General features: G+C 39.6%; 1 pseudogene; it reads left to right on the top strand.

Annotated features, from left to right (window-relative positions):
- The first annotated feature begins 21,093 nt into the window (after positions 1-21,093).
- LOC118932444 (cytochrome c oxidase subunit 1-like) lies at positions 21,094-23,470 on the top strand (annotated as a pseudogene).
- Positions 23,471-23,764: the final 294 nt, after the last annotated feature.

Below are 23,764 nucleotides of genomic sequence, written 5' to 3'. Positions count from 1 at the left end.
GGTAATCAAAAAACTACCCAAGAAAAAAACCCCTGAGGCAGATGGATTTACCTCAGAATTTTATCAGACATACACAGAAGATATAATACCCATTTTCCTTAAAGTTTTCCAAAAAATAGAAGAGAAGGGAATACTCCCAAACTCATTCTATGAAGCCAACATCACCCTAATACTAAAACCAGGCAAAGACCCCACCAAAAAAGAAAATTACAGACCAATATCCCTGATGAACGTAGATGCAAAAATACTCAACAAAATATTAGCAAACCGAATTCAAAAATACATCAAAAGGATCGTACACCATGACCAAGTGGGATTCATCCCAGGGATGCAAGGATGCTACAACATTCGAAAATCCATCAACATCATCCACCACATCAACAAAAAGAAAGACAAAAACCACATGATCATCTCCATAGACGCTGAAAAAGCATTCGACAAAATTCAATTCCATTCATGATAAAAACTCTCAGCAAAATGGGTACACGGGGCAAGTACCTCAACATAATAAAGGCCATATATGATAAACCTACAGCCAACATTATACTGAACAGCGAGAAGCTGAAAGCTTTTCCTCTGAGATCAGGAACAAGACAGGGATGCCCACTCTCCCCACTGCTATTAAACATAGTACTGGAGGTCCTAGCCACAGCAATCAGACAAAACAAAGAAATACAAGGAATCCAGATTGGTAAAGAAGAAGTTAACCTGTCACTATTTGCAGATGACGTGATATTGCACTCCAAAACTACTAGAACTGTTATCGGAATACAGCAAAGTTGCAGGATACAAAATTAACACACAGAAATCTGTGGCTTTCCTATACACAAACAATGAACCAATAGAAAGAGAAATCAGGAAAACAACTCCATTCACAATTGCATCAAAAAGAATAAAATACCTAGGAATAAACCTAATCAAAGAAGTGAAAGACCTATACCCTGAAAACTACAAGTCACTCTTAAGAGAAATTAAAGGGGACACTAACAAATGGAAACTCATCCCATGCTCGTGGCTAGGAAGAATTAATATCGTCAAAATGGCCATCCTGCCCAAAGCAATGTACAGATTTGATCCAATCCCTATCAACTTACCAGCAACATTCTTCAATGAACTGGAACAAATAGTTAAAAAATTCATATGGAAACACCAAAGACCCCGAATAGCCAAAGCAATCCTGAGAAAGAAGAATGAAGTAGGGGGGATCTCACTCCCCAACTTCAAGTTCTACTACAAAGCTACAGTAATCAAGACAATTTGGTACTGGCACAAGAGCAGAGCCACAGACCAGTGGAACAGATTAGAGACTCCAGACATTAACCCAAACATATATGGTCAATTAATATTTGATAAAGGAGCCATGGACATACAATGGCAAAATGACAGTCTCTTAAAACAGATGGTGCTGGCAAAACTGGACAGCTACATGTAGGAGAATGAAACTGGACCATTGTCTAACTCCATACACAAAAGTAAATTCAAAATGGATCAAAGACCTGAATGTAAGTCATGAAACCATAAAACTCTTAGAAAAAAACATAGGCAAAAACTTCTTAGACATAAACATGAGTGACCTCTTCTTGGACATATCTCCCCGGGCAAGGAAAACAACAGCAAAAATGAACAAGTGGGACTATATTAAGCTGAAAAGCTTCTGTACAGCAAAAGACACCATCAATAGAACAAAAACGTACCCTACAGTATGGGAGAATATATTTGTAAATCACATATCTGATAAAGGCTTGACGTCCAAAATATATAAAGAGCTCACCCACCTCAACAAACAGAAAACAAATAATCCGATTAAAAAATGGGCAGAGGAACTGAACAGACAGTTCTCCAAAAAAGAAATACAGATGGCCAACAGACACATGAAAAGATGCTCCACATTGCTAATTATCAGAGAAATGCAAATTAAAACTACAATGAAGTATCACCTCACACCAGTAAGGATGGCCAACATCCAAAAGACAAACAACAACAAATGTTGGCGAGGCTGTGGAGAAAGGGGAACCCTCCTACACTGCTGGTGGGAATGTATATTAGTTCAACCATAGTGGAAAGCAGTATGGAGGTTCCTCAAAATGCTCAAAATAGACTCACCATTTGACCCAGGAATTCCACTCCTAGGAATTTACCCTAAGAATGCAGCACTCCAGTTTTAAAAAGACAGATGCACCCCTATGTTTTTCGAAGCACTATTTATAATAGCCAAGAATTGGAAGCAACCTAAGTGTCCATCAGTAGATGAATGGAAAAAGATGTGGTACATATACACAATGGAATATTATTCAGCCATAGGAAGAAAACAAATCCTACCATTTGCAACAACATGGATGGAGCTAGAGGGTATTATGCTCAGTGAAATAAGTCAATCAGAGAAAGAGAAATACCAAATGATTTCACTCATCTGTGGAATATAAGAACAAAGGAAAAACTGAAGGAACAAAACAGCAGCAGAATCACAGAACCCAAGAATGGACTAACAGGTACCAAAGGGAAAGGGACTGGGGAGGATGGGTGGGTAGGGTGGGATAAGGGGGGGAAGAAGAAAGGGGGTATTATGATTAGCATGCATAATGGGGGGGTGGGAGAAAGGGGAGGGCTGTACAACACAGAGTAGACAAATAGTGATTACACAACATTTTGCTATGCTGATGGACAGTGACTGTAAGGGGGTTTGTGGGGGGGCCTAGTATAGGGGAGAGCCTAGTAAACATAATGTTCTTCATGTAATTGTAGATTAATGATAACAAAAAAAAAAAGAAGAGGGATTACTCCCTGATAGGATAAAACTAACTGCAAATTACCGATTAATACATGCTTTAAATATCCTTAATTTTCATCATTTAAAGGGTGTCAGATGATCAGCTATGGAAGTACATTTTTCTGATAACATTCCTTTCTCTTAAAAAAAAAAAGCAGTTCCTGTCTGGTGATCTCCAATAAGTTCTTCACAATGGTATAAAGGGCATATCAAAGTGTGGGCAAAGGGTTTGTTTGTGTTTATACAGAGGATCAAAGCCTAATTTGGCTACCCAGAAAACGAATTAAGATACGATATGAAGAAGAACTTCCAACATCGATATTCTCTGGAAGAGTCATTCCAGAAGATGATCATCAAGAAACTTCAACAAAGATCCTGGTGCTGTTGCAGTTGTAGCTGCATTCATCCCACCGGTTCCTGGACTTGCCATTGGAATGAAAAAGGAGATATCTAAGCTGGCCTGTGCATACAGTAAAACAACAAATTTGACTGGATATATACTGTCGGAATTCAACCAAGAATTAGGAGAAGTGCAAGTTGCAGTGCTCCAAAATCTTGCAACTTTTGACTGTCTACTGTTAAAAGAACATATGGGATGTGAACAGTCCCCAGGAATGTGTTGTTTTAATTTGTCTGATTTTTCTCAAAATATTCAAATTCAGTTAGACAATATCCATCAGATCATTGATAAGTTTTCACAAATGCCTAGGGTGCCTAACTGGTTTTCTTGGTTTCACTGGATATGGCAGGTAATTGTAGGTCTGCTTTGGTTATGTAGCTGTATTCCTATTATGTTAATGTGTGCATGCAATTTGATTAGTAATTTAAAACCTATACACGCATATGTTACACTACAAGAAGATATGTCAAAGAAATAATCAATCTTCCCATGTTTTCTTCCATCTGCTACTTCTATAGCTTCTCTTCTTCCTTTATAATTACAACCCCTAAGTAGAATTCGTGCCTCAGATCAAAATTACCGAGTATCATAATTCTTCCAAGTGGTAAAGACACCTCAAGACAAATGCTGGGCATAGAAGCCACAGGGCATAAATCTGCAAAAAAGTAAAAAGCTAACCTTTTCAAACAATATTGCTTCCCTCTCACTTACCAACTTTACATTTCCCTGTATGGCCCCGGAAGATGACTGGTTAGCCAGAGACGGGTAAGATTCCTCAAGGGAGGAACAACCTAAGACAGGCACAGTCGCAGGGGGGCCATCAGGTGAGAAGTTGGGGATCAACAGAGGTGAGGCTTAGAATCTCACCCCCCCGCCGTTTTGAGAGATATCTTCTGCATCTGTGGATGTTTTGTTGCCCTTGTCTAACTTGGATTAATACTTAGTCTATAGGCACACACCTGATCATCTACATTTGCCCTCTTACAGCACTAAACTATGTTTTCTACCTTTATCTTGCATCTACCTACCACTTCAGCATTTTATTTAAAAAAAATTAATAATAATAATAATAATAAGGGAGAAATGTGGGATTCACATATAAATCAAGTATAAAAATCAAATGAGTAATCATAATTGACCTGATTGTTTATAGTTCATGATGCGTGATCAAAACCGAAAGTTTCTGTGATGACTGCCCTTGCACTGTTCACCATGTAAGAACTTATTCACTATGTAAGAACTTGTTCACCATGTAAAAACTTGTTCATTAATCTTCAGAAGATTGGAGACTGTTCAGAATTAGGCTTGGGGTTGATTAATGATTATGCATTGAGTCCCCTATACAGAATTTTATTGTTGTTAACAACCATATGACCAATAAATATGATATATGCCCTCTCTAAGGGAAAACAAAAAGAGCAGACCTGGAATTAGACAAATTTGTGGTTAAATCCTAGCTCTACAACTTACTAGCTTTGTTATTTAACCCATGGCTCTATTGTCTCACTTACAAAATGGGGAGAAAGCCTATGTTGTAAATCAGTGGTTCTAAAACCATAGACCTGGCTGTCTGTTCAGGCTGCTATTACAGAATACCATAGACTGGGTGGCTTATAAACAACAGAAATTTATTTCTCACAGTTATGGCAGCTGGGTAGTCCAATATCCAGGTGCCTGCAGATTCAGTGTCTGGTGAACACTTCCTGATTCATAGATGGCCATCTTTCCACTGGGTCTTCACATGGAGAAATTTATTTCTCACAGTTATGGCAGCTGGGTAGTCCAATATCCAGGTGCCTGCAGATTCAGTGTCTGGTGAACACTTCCTGATTCATAGATGGCCATCTTTCCACTGGGTCTTCACATGGTGGAAGGGGCAAGGAAGGTCTCTAGGGCCTCTTTTATAAGGGCACTAATCCCATTAATGAAGTCACTGCCCCCATAACCTTATCACCTCTCAAAAGTCTCACCTCCTAATACCATCACTTTGGGGATTAGGATTTCAAAATATGAATTTGGGGGTTACAGAAACATAGCGCTGGACCAGCAGCATCGACGTTTCTAGGAACTTTTTAGAAATACAAATTCTTAAACCCTACCCTACATATACTGAATCAGATGTTCTGAAGACAAAGCCCAGCAATCTGTATTTTAGCAAGGCTTCCAGAGGATTCTGATGCTCACTAAAGCTTGAGAAGCACTGATATAGGTTGTTGTGAAAATTAGAAATCATGCAAAGTGTCTATATAGTGCCTGGCACAAAAGCAGATACTCAAGACATTTTAGCAGCTATTACTAGTACTACCAGAGGAAATTTGGAGAATGAAGGATTATCCCATGACCTCACTACCCTACTACTAATTTCATTTCTTACTTGGCCAAGGACATGTATTTTAAGCATATATTCAAGATACTTGCATTTGTTCAATTTTTATAGGTTTTCCTTCTTTACTTAGCAGCACGCTTTCACCTATGCTGTACAGTCTTCAAATTTCAATGGCTGTCCAGTATCCCATCAAATGAACATGCCATAATTTATGTAATTATTTCCTTAGTTTTGACCAATTATGCTGCTTCTGATTTTTCAGGAGACATCTTTGGCATACAATTTATCTCCTTCCTTGGAATATTTCAAACTCCTCAACAGAAGAATATCATGTCAAAGAGAATGCATTAGTCTGAGTGTTTTAATGTGTGGTTCAGAAACAAATGCTGAAGCCAGTATCTTCATTGAACTATCCCCAACTAGAAATGATATATCTTGGTATTTTATTAAGCAGAAAAATAGTTTCTACTTTTGGAAAATTTTTAAATTAATACCAAGTTTGAATATTTATATTTACAAAAATGTGATGTAACTATATAAAATGATTTGAGTAGTTTACAGAAATTCACATTTATTCTTTTCTGTAAATCCATACAAATGCACAATGTTTTTTAAATCTGAAAAGTTGAAATTCTGACTTGGTTGAAAACTGGATTTCTACATCACTATGTGACAGAATATGCAAATAAACAAAATTGAAAATAGGTTCCTTTTACAGTCTTGTGTTTAAATATTTAAATACCTGGTGAATCTTACTACTGATAATTCTAAATCCTGCCTTACATTAAATTGATGTAAGTACTATATGAACAAAATTGAAAATGATATAACATTAATGTTCATATTATCAGTAAAGACAACTACATATTATGAGCAAAAAAATAAAGAAATAATACTTAGCTGCAGTGTAATAAATTTAAACATGTAAGGGATTTAGAAGCATGTAGATTCTTATCTACATCTGAATTACTATGTTGAGAATGTATATGAGCTGAAAGATTCATATTTTGTTGTTGTTATCATTAACAATAAGAAAAATACTGTTTGGGAATGTGGTTTAGTGTAATTATACTGCACAAATACTTATTCCCAGTTGTTGTTTTGCTAAGGTCCTGCAATTTTACATTTCATTTACCCTTATGAAAAGGAGGGATCTTGAATTTTCCATTTTTATTAAAATTAGAAATTCAATTTTCAGGCCAAGAACTATGCACTTCAGCTCCAAACCATAATAAACAGCAGAAAATATAAAAGTGCAATAAAATAAAGAGATATCTTATGAGATCTAAAGAAAATGTCAATAAGATTTCTAAAAACAATATGAATTTATAAAAATCAATATTTCTTTATTCTACCCATAATGAAAGAGAAAATAATATAGTCTTCACAAGAAAGTATTTAGAAATTATCAACCTAAAAAAGAATATTCTCCTTTATGGAGAATATTTTAAGACTAATTATAGGACATAAAAAAAGAAAGATATAAAACTCGGGAGCTCAACCAAGTTCATGGACGTGGTAACAATAGAGTAAATATGCCAATTTTCTCCAAATTAACTTTCAGATTAGTATAATCCCCAATAAAATTTCTGGTTTGAGGAACTTGATAAATTCATTCCAAAGTGTATATGGCAGAATAAAATAACATAGATAACCATGTTAACTTTGAAAAAGAATAGCAAAATGGGTGGACTCACTCTACCAAATATTAACACATCACAAAGCCTTAGTATTAAAAATAATTTATTGCTCACAGAGAAAGAAATACATAAACTGAATAGAGTTTAGGGATATACATATACACGTGCGTGCACACAACACACACACAATGGTACCTGATTTATGATAAAGATGTGTACACAAGCATGGATGACTTAGTAGACGTTGCGCAGACCTCTCACCACTTCAACTGTTACTGCTCTGCCCAAGCCACCGCATTCCCTCACCCTGATTCCTACAAAAGCCTCCTAGCTAGTCTTCCTGCTTTTTCTTTTTGATCCCGTTAGTCTATTTAACAGTGACCCTGTTAAAAATAGCCAAATCATACTGTTGTGTTTATTTTTCACAGCTTTACTGAGATAAATTCTACATTATGTAAGTTTAAGGTGTTACAGTGTTGATTTAATACCCTTATAATGTTGTCAAATAATTACCACTGTGGCATTCATGCTGTGTTTTTAAAATTCCAACAACTTACATGAAGATACAAAAGACTTTTTCTGGTCCAATCAAATTAGGCAAAGAAAAATAGTTAATAATCATTTCATACTATCATTAGGCACTATTAGATTTACACATATTAACTCACTAAGCTTCACAACAAACCTATGAAACAGGCACTATTATTCCTTGCATTTTAAAAATGCACAGAGGTAAAGTGATTGACCACAGGTCACAAGTTACATAACCTCTCTGTGTAGGGACTGAGTTGTGATTCAAAGCCTGGAATTCAGCTCCAGAGTATTTGGGTGAGGTTTTATAGCACAGAAAGATTTGTTTACTAGATGTTTAGATATTCCACATAGTTTTAATTAATTACAAAATTAATTCATGATGCTCATAATTGATTTTACAGCTATTATTCAATTTTATGGTAGGTGGGAATTATTACAAAGATTATTACAAAAATCTAGCACATTGCTTGTCTCCTTCTGCCTTCTTCTTTCCACACTGTTCTTTACATTACTTTTCCTCTGCAGCATGCATGGGAGACCTTTCCTTCATTCTTTCATTTCTTCATCTCTCCCATGGGAAGTCAGACTGATAAGGAAGCCTACATGTTCCAAGGCTGCTTCCACACTTGGCAGTGATACAGCAGCACAGGTATGGAGGTGGGGGACATATCAACTCTATTTTGCTGGTGCTGAGACAGGCTGAAAAGTCAGGTTAGTGCACACTATAAAGTTGACATGGACTGAGGGGATTCAGTTTGCAGGTCTCAGCTTGCAGTTAGCTGGCAGTAACCTGAAAAGCCACTAAAAAACTAAAGTAAGAAGAATAATGCAAAGTGAAGGATGGACTGCAATGTGTGTGTGTGCATGTCAGAGAGAGAAATTTAAGTGCCAAGATTCTCCTCTGAGTTGAACAAACTATGAATGTAAACAAGCCCTGCTTGAAGCAATTATCTAAATTACCTAGAAGTCAGAGACATGAACCCAACCTTAAAAACAAGTATTGACCTGTGTGGCCATGACCTAAAGAAAAGACATAATCAAACTCTGAACATGAAAAACTGAATGCATCATTCACCTTTTAGGTTGGGGTTTGGGGAGTCTGGTAGGTAGGGAGGGAACTGATGTTTTATTTGCTATTTACAATTGACATTTCTTCTTTTTTTTTGTTTTCAGGATCCACATTTTACAGATGTGCAACTAGGATTTAAGCTTTTTCTAAGATCACCTAGCGTAAAGAGCCAGGCTATCTGAAGCCAGAAATTTTTTTTTAAATAAGACATCCCTTAACACATAAAAAGCTGGGCCCAGTGCCTGGCAATTGTAAACACTCCATTTTTAAAACCATTGCTATTCTAGAATGGTCAAATCTTCACAGAAGAATACAGTCTTGAGGTATTGATTAGAAACATTGTGTAAGCACAAGAGAAGCAACATAATTCCAGCTGATCACTTTGGAAAATAGCATATGTTCACTTTGAATGGTAAAGGAAATATTGTGCTCTTATGCTCTGCAACAAGGAAATTTACATCCATCTATAAAAGAATTTAAAAAGCCGTTTGGCATCTTACTACACTGATGGACAGTGACTGCAATGGGGGATGAGGGGGACTCGATAATAAGGGTGAATATCACCACATTGTTTTTCTTGTGAAACCTTCATAAGAGTGTGTTCAATGATACCTTAAAAAAAAAAAAGCCATTTGGGCAACAGGAAGGAAAATGGCTTGGATGGTGCAGAATATCCCCAGTGGGGTATGGTGGGTAAGAGATGGATATGTAAATGCAGAGTGGCCAAAGAGGAAACACAAGGCCACTCTATTGCTCTGGTATGTGTTTAACTTATTTCCAAGAAGAAATAATCAATATGGACAAGAACTGCCTTCTACTTCATGCCTAAAACAGTGATTAGCTAGATTTGTGTGCTTATAAATACTTTTATTTTGGATAAGGGCAGTAAAATACTCTTCACTCTCAAATCATGTGAGGTTTTATAAACTGGCAAAGAGACGAGTAGAATTAATGGTGTGTGATGAGAACTGGTGCCATACCTTTGGTGGTAACAGTAATGTTTAAAACAGACGTTTTTCTCTAAAACAAGCCAGGCCCATGGGAGGTAGGAAAAAGCCAAGTGTTCTCAGCACAGCGACAATGGGACTTCTTCTAAAAATTGCAAGGCCAAAACCATGCTGGATGGAGGAAATACTCCTCTTCCTATGAAATTGAACTGTGTTGTTTCTGAAAAAAAAAATACTTACCTTGGCGAGATGGTTTACTTCCTCAGCCATGGAAACTTCTTGGTAGGGAACAGAACCACACTTAGAGCACCCACACTGACCCTCCTATATGGGACCACCACCTCCCGAGAGCTTTGGTAAAAACTTGAGGCACTGGTCACTGTTGCAATTGCAGGAAACCCCCCAAATGGCAAACTCCTGCCTGAACCCCACAGAATGTGGTTTGTTAGGGCCTTGAAGAGGGGGCATCATGTGGGAATGGAGAGAAAGAGGGATAGGCCAGGGGAATGCACTTCTAGCAAAGTTCTAAGCCAAAAAGCCTCCCAAGTCTGTGCAGTTTCAAGATAAAAAGCACACAAAACCACTCTTCTGAGATTCCTTTGTGCCTTCTATAAAAATTTCATGAAGTTGCCTAATAATTTTCTGAGGTTTATTGAGCAGAGACCAGAACAGCACAGAGAAAGGGAAGACTTCATTCACTTCCACCTTTCTGCAGAACTCCACCAGAGAGAGCCTGGAGGGCAGCCTTTCCTAGCTTCTCCATGGATCACTAAATGGAATGGGCAGTGGGGAGGAGCCCTGGGTGCTGGAGAAAGCTCTGATCCCTGACCTCCCTTCACCCAGGTTAGGAAAGAACACATTTTGGGGTGGAATAGAAGACCATTGGTACACACGAATGCTAAAGCAGCATGCAGCCCTCTTGCTGCCACCTCCCTCACCTGGGCACATCCAAGTTGGGGAGGAGGTAAGATCAAAGAGAAGATGAGCAGAAAGTGTGGAACAGCTTATATATTCTACAAGTGCACAGCAGGCACTGAGTAAGATGGTGATCCTGGACATGAAGACAAGAGAAACAGAAAAACACTTATCACGTTGAAATTCTGTGAGCATCAGCTAGATTCAAGACGTAATCCTTTCTGGAATCTCATCCACTGACTTTCTTCCAGAATTTTTTCAAGAAAAAATTAGGACTTTAGTTAGGGCCTTCCCTGCCACTCAAGATTTCCATAAGACAGACTAAACACTCCCCTTCCTTGTTCCGTGGAAATACAAAGACTTTCCCATGATTTCTGCAACTTCCTAGAGGACCAGGTTCTCCTGGGGCCTCCGCCTTCAGGTTCCTGCTGAAATTAATCTGCTCTCCACAACACTCACAAAGTATGAACTTAGCCCCCATTGGGATTTCCACAAGCCAGAATATGTGTGGGTTTAGCATGATTTACTGAGGGCAAAGATGGCTTACACAAGGACACACACCTTCTTAATTGTACCTTAAGAAGCAACACTCTTAAAACCGTCCCAGTTAAGACCAAAGGGTGCGCCTGGTCCTGCCCCCACCCCAGCCCAGCTCTTCATGTCACTGGCTCTGAGTGCCCATCCTTTCTTCCTTCTCTCCTTTTTCTTCTTCCTGTCAGAAGGAAAAGACAAAACCCAGTTCCTCTCCTTGCCCTCCAGTTCAGTTTCGTGGTCAGTACTGCTCCTGTCCTCAGAGTCCCAACCCTCACCTTCACCTTGGCCAAGCATTTATTTTTTAACAGACAATTCTCTCCTTTAAATTTGATGTCAACTAAGCAGGGCGAAGATTAGGGTGAGATGTGTGAAGCTCTTCAGCACAAAAATTCGAAGGGGCATCAAAAAACTGCAATCAAGATATGTAAAATTATACAATTTTTACATTTAAATTGTGCATTAAGCAGTATTTTTTAAAAAACAAAATCAATGCCAAAAAGAAATCCATGATGAAATAAAGATAGAGTCTTATTGTTTGTTACTACTCTGTGCTGTTTTTTTTAAATTTTGGTATCATTAATCTACAATTACATGAGGAACATTATGTTTACTAGACTCACCCATCACCAAGTTCCCCCCACATACCCCATTACAGTCACTGTCCATCAGCATAGTAAGATGCTGTAGAGTCACTACTTGTCTTCTCTGTGTTGCACAGCCCTCCCCTTGCCTCCCCCACCACATTATACATGCTAATCATAATGCCCCTTTTCTTTTATACCCCCGTTATCCCTCCCTTCCCACCCATCCTGCCCAGTTCCCTTCCCTTTGGTAACTGTTAGTCCATTCTTAGGTTCTGTGATTCTGCTGCTGTTTTGCTCCTTCAGTTTTTGCTTTGTTCTTATACTCCACAGATGAGTGAAATCGTTTTGATACTTCTCTTTCTCCACCTGACTTATTTCACTGAGCATAACACCCTCTAGCTCCATCCATGTTGTTGCAAATGGTAGGATTTGTTTTCTTCTTATGGATGAATAACATTCCATTGTGTGTATGTACCACATCTTCTTTATCCATTCATCTACTGATGGACACTTAGGTTGCTTCCGTTTCTTGGCTATAGTAAACAGTGCTGTGATAAACATAGGGGTGCACATGTCTTTTTCAAACTGGACTGCTGCATTCTTAGGGTAAATTCCTAGGAGTGGAATTCCTGGATCAAATGGTATTTCCATTTTGAGTTTTTTGAGGAACCTCCATACTGCTTTCCACAATGGTTGAACTAATTTAAATTCCCACCAGCAGTGTAGGAGGGTTCCCCTTTCTCCTCACCCTTGCCAACATGTGTTGTTGTTTGTCTTTTGGATGGTGGCGATCCTTACTGGTGTGAGGTGATATCTCATTGTCGTTTTAATTTGCATTTCTCTGATGACTAGCGATGTGGAGCATCTTTTCATGTATCTATTGGCCATCTGAATTTCTTCTTTGGAGAACTGTCTGTTCAGCTCCTCTGACCATTTTTTAATTGGATTATTTGTTTTTTCTTTGTTGAGGTGCGTGAGCTCTTTATATATTTTGGATGTTAACCCTTTATTGGATCTTTCATTTATGAATATATTCTCCCATACTGTAGGATGCCTTTTTGTTCTATTGATGGTGTCCTTTGCTGTACACAAGCTTTTCAACTTGATATAGTCCCACTTGTTCCCCATTTTTGCTCTTGTTTCCCTTGCCTGGGGAGATATGTTCATAAAGAAGTTGCGAAGTTGCTCATGTTTATGTCCAAGAGATTTTTGCCTATGTTTCTTTCTAAGAGTTTTATGGTTTCATGACTTACATTCAGGTCTTCGATTCCTTTCAAATTTACTTTTGTGTATGGGGTTAGACAATGATCCAGTTTCATTCTCTTACATATAGCTGTTTTACTCTGTGCTACTTTGCAACAGAAACTCTAGTTCCCAATCAGTCCAAAGTTCCCAGGCAGTGGAGCCATCTCACCCCCAGCCCAACAGGTTTATGAGGGTCCACAGTGGTGTTAGAACAGACTGGGAAATTCAGGGCTTTACATACAGTGTTTTTTTAATTGTAGATCCTCTATTAACTTTTTCTACTTGTTTGAAAATATGGGAAGATACTGTGGTCAGTGTATCTAGGGGCTCATATCTGTCCTTTTGCTTCAGGCTCCAGCATGGCTGGCAGGGTACCCCCATACAGCTGCAGCTAAGGCAGTACGAGTGCTCACCTTGTATGAAACGTCACTGTGGTGAAGCACAGAGGAGGGAGGTGGGAGAACATAGTGGGTAAGAACTTTTGGGTCCAACAGATCCAGGCTGAGGCCTGGCTTTTCAACCTGCTGCTGTGTGACTTCAGACAAATCAGTTATCCCACCTTCTATCAGGCTGTGTGTCCTCCCTGGGAACATGTGGGCAGAAACAGTTCCTCTTGTCAGGATTATTGTGAGGATTAGATACCAATCGTCAAGCACTTGACACATACTTAAATGCCCAATAAATGTTGTTATTCTTCTGTATATTGTATAACAGCAAATAAATTGATTGTATTGTGATGCTGAAGCTCCTAATCTAATAATTTGCCTATTTAATTCATGATGTTGTGAGGAGGTTCTTCTCAGCATATCAAAAAAATTGTTTGATAATAATGGTGTTTTTTCACACACAATAGTATACACAGCAGTAATATAACTCCTTTGGGGTCTGGGACCAATTCCAGTGTTTGTGTTGGGGGGAGGGGAAGGGGGTCTTCCCACACACAACACCAAGAATTCTTTGACACTAGCAGGGTGTCCCAGGACTTAATTCTGTAGTATCTGCCTGGAGACAGCACATGTAGAATAGATTCCCAGATTAAGGGCTCTGTCCTGCAAGACCACTCTCCAACTCCCCACTCCAGATGCCAGCTGCAAGTCCCAGGCAATTACCTGTGCTTCTGACTTACAGGCTATAGACTGGAGGTTATAGCTCTAGGAATAAGGGGGGGTTTCCTGCCCAGGACACGTTCCCTTTGAATCCAGTAGAATCAAAGTAACACAGGGGAAGGGCAGGTTGGATTAAAGGGGTTTATTTCTCACAGCTTGCTTGGGTTCACTAGCCAGCCCCACACCATCCATTTCCTCAGGCCCTGGTACACTCTGTCTTCCCTGACCCACCCCTTCCAGGAGGAACTTCATGGGCAGATCCCTAGGAACTGGCAAACACCAGACCAATTATATATCAGGAACAGAAGAGAGGACAGAATGACTGTTTTCTCTCCACCCCTTGGGGCAGATCAACCTGAGGCTCTGCTGTTCTAAACACCCATCGATATGTAAATGGACTAAGATCAGGCAGGAGATTCTGGAAACTCTGGGTGAAAACTTGCATTTACCCCACAGAGGTTCCAACAACCTCCCCCTTAGGCTGGATTAACTGGTTACAGCAGCTCACAGAACTCAGGAAAACACTTACCAGTTTAATGAAGGATACCTCAAAAGATACAAGTTAATAGCCAGATAAAAAGATACAAAAGGTAAGGTCCCACGTGAAGGAACTTCTGTCTGGTGGAGCTTGGGGCCAGCTGGGCAGTACATGGAGGCATTCTGGCTCTTCAAGCCTAGCTTTCTCAGAAAAGCTGGATCCAAAAGAGCGATATGCTCTTCTCCAGGGTTTTTGTGAGGGTTTCACTGCATAGTCATGATTGACTAAATCACTGACCACCGGCTGGGTCAACCTCCAGCTCCTGCCCTTGGGTGGGGTCCAAAAATTTCTCATTAACATGACAAGACACGGATTTCACATTTAAGGCTTTGAAGTATTTTTAGAAACTGTGGATGAAGCCAAATATACCTGGGAATTATGTATTTGGTCAACTGAATGACCAAATATTTATTTCTCATAACTTATTTAATCACTGTAATAAATGGTGTGGATGCTTTTTCTTTCTCTTTACTAGATTCTTATTGGTCTTTTAAAGTCCATTTTGATGGATGAAGCAGACTCACTCCAAGACTACAAATTAACAGACCTAAGTAGGGAAGCATCAACAAATTGCCTACTTGCCTAATAAAAACAGTCTTTCACTGTATACCTACTATGTGCTCTATGTGAGTTGCTTAACAAACTCTAACCTTGCATTAACCCAAAGAAGTTTTATAAATGACAGAAGGAAGCTCCCAGAGAGGTGAAATAATTTACACAGTGTCAACTGAGAAAAGAAGCAGAGCTAAAATAAAATAAAAGCATTATTTGGGGTCTCAGAATTGCAAATGGCAGAACACAAATTCAGGTAGCAACCATGTTGTAATATATATAAGTAGATATAAGATGAACATGAAGTAAGAACCAGATGCCAGGTATAGATTCACTTTAACTACCCCACAGTCCGAATGGGCCCGGAGCAAGAAGAGGGACACGATTGTGAGAGTGTTGATGATTTCCCGCGGCATGGTGATTAGGCGGCCTTCAGTGGTAGGGATACGCATGTTGACTGGAAATGATTTGACTTAATGTGCTATGTCCGATCAATAATAGTATGTACTATGTACTCTAAGGATAATATGTGCTTGCTTATATGCATGTACTAGATCATTAATGCACGATTATACATAATATGTCCTATGTACTGTAATAATATAATGTACCTGCTTATATGCATGGGCTAAACCATTAATGTACGATTATACATAATATGTCCTATGTACTATAATAATATGATGTACTTGCTTATATGCATGGGTTAAACCATTAATGCACGATTATACATAGCATATACTATATAATTCTTGTTGGACTTTAATTATATTGCAGGAAGTAGTTTATGGAGAATTTCAGCTTTGGGTGCTGACGGTAGGGCTTTTTGTCTTCTTCCTGAGTCTTGGGGAGGGTTAGCTCCTTTGCTGGTTTACAAGACCAGTGTATTTATATATACTACAAAGACTCTTCATTTTATGAGATTGTTTTCGATGATACCTGCGATTGGTATTGCTACTAGGATTAGTGTGAAATAAAGGATGGAGGCTACTTGCCCAATTAGGATGAAAGGGTGTTCTACGGGTTGTCCTCCGATTCAAGTCAGTACTAGGAGGTCAGCTACAAGGAGTCAGAAGATAGTTTGGCTTAGGGGTCGAAATATCATGGTTCGTTGTTTTGATGTGTGTAGTAGTGGGATGAGTGCTAGTACTAGGATGGATAGGACTAGGGCTAGCACTCCTCCTAGTTTATTAGGGATTGAGCGTAGGATTGCGTATGCAATTAGGAAGTATCATTCTGGTTTGATATGGGGTGGTGTGTTTAGGGGGTTTGCTGGTGTGTAGTTATCTGGGTCTCCTAGTAGGTCAGGGAAAAATAGGGCTAGTCCTATTAGTGTTATGATTATAATGAATAGGCCTAGGATGTCTTTGGTTGTGTAGTATGGGTGGAATGGGATCTTGTCTGAGTTGGATACAATTCCTATTGGGTTGTTGGATCCAGTCTTGTGTAGGAATAGGAGGTGTACTAGTGCTAGGCCGAGGATTACGAAGGGGAGAATGAAGTGGAAGGCGAAGAACCGAGTAAGAGTAGCTTTGTCTACTGAGAATCCTCCTCAGATTCACTCTACTAGGCTAGATCCGATGTAAGGAATTGCGGATAAAAGGTTTGTAATTACTGTGGCACCTCAGAAGGATATTTGTCCTCATGGTAGGACATAGCCTATGAAGGCGGTTGCTATTACTGCGAATAGGAGCAGGATGCCGATGTTTCATGTTTCTTTGTAGGCGTAGGATCCGTAATAGATGCCTCGTCCAATATGTATGAATAGGCAGATGAAGAATATGGAGGCTCCGTTAGCGTGTATGTATCGGATGATTCATCCATAGTTGACATCTCGACAGATGTGGGTAACTGATGAGAATGCAGTGGATGTGTCTGCTGTGTAGTGTATGGCTAAGAATAGGCCTGTGAGGATTTGTAGGATTAGGCAAGCTCCTAGTAGGGATCCGAAGTTTCATCATGCTGAGATGTTAGAGGGAGAAGGTAGATCAATAAAGGAGTCGTTAACGATTTTGAGTAGGGGGTGTGTTTTTCGAATGTTTGTCATTAGGTTTCCGTAGTTTAATTACAACGATGATTTTTCATGTCATAGGTCATGGTTTGAGTCCATGTGGGAATAATGACATATATTGTGTTTATTTTAAGTGTTATATTTGTGGTCAATTTTTTAGGGTTTTCTTCAAAACCTTCTCCTATCTATGGGGGGTTTAGTTTGGTTGTGGCTGGTGGGGTTGGTTGTGGGATTGTAGTTAATTTTGGTGGGTCTTTTTTAGGTTTGATGGTATTCTTGATTTATCTTGGGGGGATGTTGGTTGTTTTTGGTTATACAGTGGCTATGGCCATTGAAGAGTATCCTGAGGTTTGGGCGTCTAATGTGGTTGTGTTTGGTGCTTTTGTTTTTGGTGTGGTAATGGAGTTAGTTCTAGTTTTATATATGTTGAAGGGTGAGGGGTTAAGTGTTGCTTTTGATTTTAGCAATCAGGGTGATTGAGTGGCATATGATGTTGGAGGGTCTGAGTTTTTTAGTGAAGAAGTTGCGGGTATTGCTGCTCTTTATAGCTATGGTGTTTGATTTGTGGTTGTGACTGGGTGGTCCTTGTTTATTTGTGTTGTTATTGTTATAGAGATTACTCAGGGTAATAGAGTAGTATGAGGATTAGGGCAATTGTTGTTGCAAATGACAGGAAGTAGAGTTTGATTAGGCCTTTTTGGTTGGATGTTATTAGAGAGGCTTTTATGTGGAAGTGTGCAGTTGATTTTGGTAAAATGTTTTCTAGTTAGATTAGGTCTAGGATGAGTGATGCTAGTTTTTGTCTGGCTGTTAGCGTTCATAGTGGTCAGGAGCGGTGTATGATGGTAGGAAAGTAGCCTAGTAGGTTTGAGAATTTGAAAGCATTTGAGGAATTTTTATGGCGTAGGTTTGTGGATAGATTGCATAGTTCTAGGGCTAATGTGAAGCCTAGGATTGTGATGGCTAGGGCGGTGTATTTTAGGTAATGTGGTATGGTTGTTTGGGGTGTGGATGTTGGGGGGATGTTGTTGAATAATAGGAAACCAGCGAAGATACTTCCTAGTATTAGGCGTTTGATTGGGTTAATTAGTAGGGGGTTATTTTTGTTGATGTTGGTAAGGGTGTTGAATCGAGGTGTCCTAGTAATGTAAAAAAGATGATTCGTGTACTGTAGGCGGCTGTTAGGGAGGTGGCTAGTAATGTAGTAATTAAGGCTCAGGCGTTTGTGTAGGATATATTAGCGGTTTCGATAATTAGGTCTTTGGAGTAGAAGCCTGTTAGGAAAGGAGTTCCTGTTAAGGCTAGACTGCCGATGATGAGGGCGGAGGTGGTGATGGGGAGAATGTGGAATAGTCCTCCTATTTTACGGATGTCTTGTTCATCGTTTAGGCTGTGGATGATGGATCCGGAGCATATGAAGAGTATAGCTTTGAAGAAGGCGTGAGTGCAGATGTGCATGAAGGCTAGGTGGGGTTGGTTGATGCCGATAGTAACTATTATAAGGCCAAGTTGGCTTGAGGTTGAGAAGGCTACGATCTTTTTGATATCGTTTTGGGTGAGAGCGCAGATAGCTGTGAATAGGGTTGTAATAGCTCCTAAGCATAGGGTTGCTGTTTGAATTGTTTTATTGTTTTCTATCAAGGGGTGAAATCGGATTAATAGGAACACTCTGGCAACTACTATTGTGCTGGAGTGGAGTAGGGCTGAGACTGGGGTTGGTCCTTCTATGGCGGAAGGGAGTCAGGGGTGTAGTCCAAATTGTGCGGACTTTCCAGTGGCTGCTAGTAGTAGGCCCATTAGAGGGATGTTTGTATTTTCGGGGTTTAGTATGAAGATTTGTTGGAGGTCTCATGAGTTTAGGTTTGTGAGAAATCATGCTATTGATATGATGAGTCCGATGTCTCCAATGCGGTTGTATAGAATGGCTTGTATGGCTGCTGTGTTTGCGTCTGTCCGTCCGTATCATCAGCCAATTAGGAGAAAAGATATAATGCCTACGCCTTCTCATCCGATGAAAAGTTGGAACATGTTGTTGGATGATACTAGGATTATTATTGTGATTAGAAAGATTAGTAGGTATTTGAAGAATACACCCCAAGCCTTTATACAACCAACTTTGTAGTAAAAACACTAGCTTTAACTGCCCTATTCCTATGAATCCGAGCATCCTACCCACGATTTCACTACGACCAACTAATACACCTACTATGAAAAAATTTCCTACCACTAACACTAGCACTCTGCATATGATATGTATCAATACCAATCGCCATATCAAGCATTCCTCCCCAATCATAAGAAATATGTCTGACAAAAGAATTACTTTGATAGAGTAAATAATAGAGGTTCAAACCCTCTTATTTCTAGAAAAACAGGCATCGAACCTACATCTGAGAACTCAAAAATCTCCGTGTTACCAACTTACACCATAATCTATAGTAAGGTCAGCTAAATAAGCTATCGGGCCCATACCCCGAAAATGTTGGATTATAACCTTCCCGTACTAATAAACCTCATTATATTCGCCATCCTAATAACCCTATTCCTAGGGACTATACTTGTCCTAATCAGCTCCCACTGACTAATAATTTGAATCGGCTTCGAAATAAACATACTAGCCATAGTCCCTATTCTATTCTAATAAAAAACTTTAACCCATGAGCCATAGAAGCAGCCACAAAATACTTCCTAATCCAAGCCACTGCGTCTATATTACTAATACTAGCCATTACCCTTGATCTAATAGCTTCCGGACAATGAACCATCACAAAAATACACAACACCTTACCATCAGCTATCATCACTACAGCTATAGCCATAAAACTAGGAATAGCCCCATTCCACTTCTGAGTGCCAGAAGTAACACAAGGAAGCCCACTATCATCAGGCATACTACTCTTAACCTGACAAAAAATCGCACCGATATCAATCCTGTACCAAATCATACCTACAATCAACACAAACATACTAGCAATTATAGCCGCACTCTCAATCCTGGTCGGAGGCTGAGGAGGCCTAAACCAAACCCAGCTACGAAAAATCATAGCATACTCTTCAATCGCCCACATAGGCTGAATAGCGATAATCATAATATATAACCCTGACATTGCTATCCTAAACCTCCTAATCTACATCATAATAACACTATCCATATTTACAATCCTACTATACAATTCATCAACAACAACCCTATCCCTATCCCACCTGTCAAACAAAACACCACTGATCACAGTCCTCGCACTCCTAATCCTAATATCACTAGGAGGCCTTCCTCCACTAACCGGATTTATGCCCAAATGAATAATTATCCAAGAACTCACTAAAAATAACATAGTAATACTACCAACAATAATAGCAATTACAGCCCTACTCAACCTATACTTCTACATACGCATAGCGTACTCCACAGCACTAACTATACTCCCAACCACCAACAACATAAAAATAAAATGACAATTCGAAACAACAAAAATCATATAACTAACCTCACCCCTAATCATTCTATCCACAATAGCACTCCCACTAACTCCCATTATATCAGTCCTAACCTAGAGACTTAGGTTACGTAGACCAAGAGTCTTCAAAGCTCTAAGCAAATATAAACTATTTAGTCCCTGACCTAAGGACTGCAGAAATTCAACCTACATCACCTAAATGCAAATCAGGCACTTTGATTAAGCTAAATCCTTACTAGACTGATAGGATACAAACCCACGAAACTTTAGTTAACAGCTAAAAACCCTAATCAACTGGCTTCAATCTACTTCTCCCGCCATGAAGAAAAAGTGGCGGGAGAAGTCCCGGCAGAGTTGAAGCTGCTTCTTTGAATTTGCAATTCAATATGTAATCACCTCAGGACCTGGTAAGAAGAGGGCTCTAACCTCTATGTTCAGATTTACAGTCTAATACTTATTCAGCCATCCTACCTATGTTCACTTATCGTTGACTCTTTTCAACAAACCACAAAGACATTGGCACACTATACCTCTTATTCGGCACTTGAGCTGGAATGGTCGGCACTGCATTAAGCCTCCTAATTCGCGCTGAGCTGGGTCAACCTGGGACTCTCCTGGGAGATGACCAGATCTACAATGTAATCGTCACCGCACATGCATTCGTAATGATCTTTTTTATAGTCATACCAATTATAATTGGGGGCTTTGGAAACTGACTAGTACCCTTAATAATTGGAGCTCCTGACATGGCATTCCCTCGTATAAATAACATGAGTTTCTGACTACTCCCCCCTTCCTTCCTACTCCTTCTAGCCTCTTCCATAGTTGAAGCTGGAGACGGAACAGGATGAACTGTGTATCCTCCTCTAGCAGGAAACTTAGCACATGCAGGAGCATCAGTAGACCTAACCATTTTTTCCCTCCACTTAGCAGGTGTTTCCTCAATCCTAGGGGCTATTAATTTTATTACAACTATCATCAACATGAAACCCCCTGCAATAAACCAATACCAAACCCCACTGTTCGTGTGATCAGTCCTAATTACAGCCGTACTTCTACTATTATCCCTACCTGTACTAGCCGCCGGCATTACCATACTACTGACCAATCACAACCTAAACACAACCTTCTTCGACCCTGCTGGAGGAGGAGACCCTATTCTATATCAACACCTATTCTGATTCTTTGGACACCCCGAAGTGTACATCCTAATTCTTCCTGGCTTTGGAATAATTTCTCACATCGTAACTTACTACTCAGGAAAAAAAGAGCCTTTTGGATACATAGGCATAGTCTGAGCAATGATGTCCATTGGCTTCCTAGGCTTTATTGTATGAGCACACCATATATTTACAGTAGGGATAGATGTTGACACACGAGCTTACTTCACATCAGCCACCATAATCATTGCAATCCCAACAGGCGTAAAAGTATTTAGCTGACTAGCAACCCTACATGGAGGAAACGTAAAATGAGCCCCCACTATACTATGAGCTCTGGGCTTTATCTTTTTATTTACAGTTGGAGGCCTAACTGGCATCGTATTAGCCAACTCATCCCTAGACATTGTCCTTCATGACACCTACTACGTAGTAGCCCATTTCCACTACGTCCTCTCTATAGGAGCAGTCTTCGCCATCATAGGAGGCTTCGTCCACTGATTCCCACTATTCTCAGGGTACACCCTCAACAATACATGAGCAAAAATCCACTTCACAATCATGTTTGTAGGAGTAAACATAACTTTCTTTCCTCAACACTTCCTTGGACTGTCAGGAATACCTCGACGCTACTCAGATTACCCAGATGCTTACACAATGTGAAACACTGTGTCCTCCATAGGATCCTTCATCTCACTGACCGCCGTAATGCTCATAGTCTTCATGATCTGAGAAGCCTTCGCCTCTAAACGAGAAGTTCTTATAGTAGAGTCAACAAACACCAACCTCGAATGACTACATGGCTGCCCGCCACCCTATCACACATTTGAAGAACCTGCCTTCGTAAACCTAGTCAAAACAAGAAAGGAAGGAATCAAACCTCCAAACAATGGTTTCAAGCCAACATCATAGCCTCTATGTCTCTCTCAATCACAGAAGTATTAGTAAAATTTACATAACTTTGTCAAAGTTAAATTATAGGTTTAAGCCCTTTATACTTCTATGGCACACCCCCTCCAACTAGGCTTCCAAGATGCCACATCTCCAATTATAGAAGAACTGCTCCACTTTCATGACCATACGCTAATAATCGTGTTCTTGATCAGCTCTCTAGTACTGTATATTATCTCCCTCATGTTAACAACCAAACTCACTCACACAAGTACAATAGATGCTCAAGAAGTAGAAACCATCTGAACCGTTTTACCTGCAATCATCTTAATCCTAATTGCCCTACCCTCCCTACGCATCCTTTACATAATAGACGAAATCAACAACCCTTCCCTAACTGTAAAAACAATAGGTCACCAATGATACTGAAGCTACGAGTACACAGACTACGAGGACTTAAGTTTTGACTCATACATAATCCCAACCCAAGACTTAAAACCTGGAGAACTTCGACTTCTAGAAGTAGACAATCGACTTGTACTACCCATGGAAATGACTATCCGCATACTAATTTCATCTGAAGACGTCCTACACTCCTGAGCCGTCCCATCCCTAGGCCTAAAAACAGATGCTATCCCCGGACGTCTAAACCAAACGACCTTAATGTCAACTCGGCCAGGCTTGTTCTACGGACAGTGTTCAGAAATCTGTGGCTCAAATCATAGCTTCATACCAATCGTTCTCGAACTAGTCCCCCTAAAAACATTTGAAAACTGAACTGCATCTATACTGTAAATCATTAAGAAGCTAGTAGCACTAACCTTTTAAGTTAGAGACAGAGAGTATACCTCTCCTTAATGACATGCCTCAGCTAGATACCACAACATGATCTATCACAATCATATCTATGGTCTTAACTCTCTTCATTCTATTTCAATTAAAAATCTCCAAACACTACTACCCTCACGACACAGAAGCTTCAACAAAGCTATATCACAAAACACCCACCCCTTGAGAAAAAAAATGAACGAAAATCTATTCACCTCTTTCATTACCCCAGTAATAATAGGAATTCCTATTGTCACAATTA

This window comes from Manis pentadactyla, chromosome 2 (genome assembly GCF_030020395.1).
Source record: "Manis pentadactyla isolate mManPen7 chromosome 2, mManPen7.hap1, whole genome shotgun sequence".
In the NCBI taxonomy this organism is placed as follows: Eukaryota; Metazoa; Chordata; class Mammalia; order Pholidota; family Manidae; genus Manis; species Manis pentadactyla.
Note: the sequence above shows the minus strand (reverse complement) of the source record. Positions and strands in the feature narration are given on the sequence as shown.